Consider the following 1,725-nt stretch of genomic DNA (forward strand, 5'->3'; position numbering starts at 1 on the left):
AAACTTGACTGGTTGGCGGAGGAATACAACAACGAGGCGGTAATTCTAGTTGAAGTTTTCATTCATTCATAATGAAAATACTTCATCAGACGGTATCATCCACCGGTGCAGCCCAGCTCGCCCGACACTGGTGCACCTAATCTCCTTCATAAGCAGTTAATTTAATAAAGACACATATTAAATCAAAATAAAAATGTCTTCCGAGTGGGCGGCATGGCCAGGTCATGTGTTGAGGCAGGCCTGTTCCAATCAGGGTAACCTAGAGAGAGGGAGATGGTACGCTATTAAGCAAATATAGTAAACTGGCTCCTAGTTATCTGTTCAACTAAATATTTTCCGTCATCTTTTGTGTTAATTAATGACGTTGAAAATACTCAGAGTTAAGTTTGGGAATCATTCTCCATGTCTGCCACAAACTGAAGCGTGTTGTCAACTTTATTACAACATTATTCCAAAAAGAAAAGTGAAAGTGAGACAGAAGTGAGACAGAAATTTAATGAGAGACATTTATAAACTGAAGATGACACCTAAAACACCTCAAAATGAGTATTTGGAATTTGCATAAATCTATAGCCTTTGTTATGAGAGATCCTTTATCCTATTAATTTTATTGCGATTTCATAGCTTTGGGCCACACGTTAGCTCTCTCTGCTTTTACCTGATATCCCATTTTATGGCATATTTTAGTAGAATAATTTGGCTGTGCTGTGGTTATTCATCTTCCAGTCAGCTTTCAGTCACAGTCACAACTTCTCCTTTCAGGAACAACCTGGGTATCAGCCCACGCAGTAATAACCTGAGCAGGGAACAGTGAGAGACCAGCAGGAAACAAAGTAAGCCTCGTAAAAGGCAGAAGAGTTATGATGGAGAAACTACTGAAGATGTGTTTGTCGATTGTTTCCATGCTATTTCTTTTTGGTTTGATTTACAGAAGAACTTCTCCAAACAGTTTTGAAAAAGATTTCATAATAACAAAGATTTAACAATCCTAGTTTTTCGGCAGATGAAATTTACATAATTAATTATATTAATATCTTAAAAGCATAATATTATATCCATAAAATGATATGGCTTAAAAAACTACCCACTTTTTATACTTTTAAAGATACTAATTTTAAAACATATTTTACTACGATTGAAAACTTGGCAAAAAATATTATTATAATTATTATTAAAATAATTTATTATTTTAAATAGATATTATTTAGACATTTAAATTTATTCCAATTGTTTAACAGAACCCGATGTTTATTTATTTATTTCAACTTTTCCTTTCCGTACATTTTATTTGTTGTATGGTTTATTCTATTTTTATGTTATTTTTATACTGTGAACTATATTTACTTATTTTTTTGGTGATGAAAAATATGTACTTTATATAACTACTGTATTGAACTTTCTAAATAAAGTATTGAGGAAAAATAAGCAGAAGAATAAATGGAGCTTTATTTAGTTCCTAGTGTCTGTCAGCTGCTCTGTATTACAGCTAATGCAACGTTCAAACGCTCCATGTCAATAACATCATTCTTACGAAATACTAAATCAGAGAATGCATAGAAGTGCTTTTGGTAATAAAAAATAATGACTAAATGGGCCTTGTAATCACTGCAATTAACAGTTAAACAATTAATATACAACAAGAGAGTAAAACTATTTTACAAGTCACACCAACAAGTGTCTGCATCTGCATTCCGATATGTTCTATAAGTCACTGAAGGCAGCACC

The sequence above is a fragment of the Sebastes fasciatus genome, chromosome 9 (genome assembly GCF_043250625.1).
Source record: "Sebastes fasciatus isolate fSebFas1 chromosome 9, fSebFas1.pri, whole genome shotgun sequence".
Classification (NCBI taxonomy): Eukaryota; Metazoa; Chordata; class Actinopteri; order Perciformes; family Sebastidae; genus Sebastes; species Sebastes fasciatus.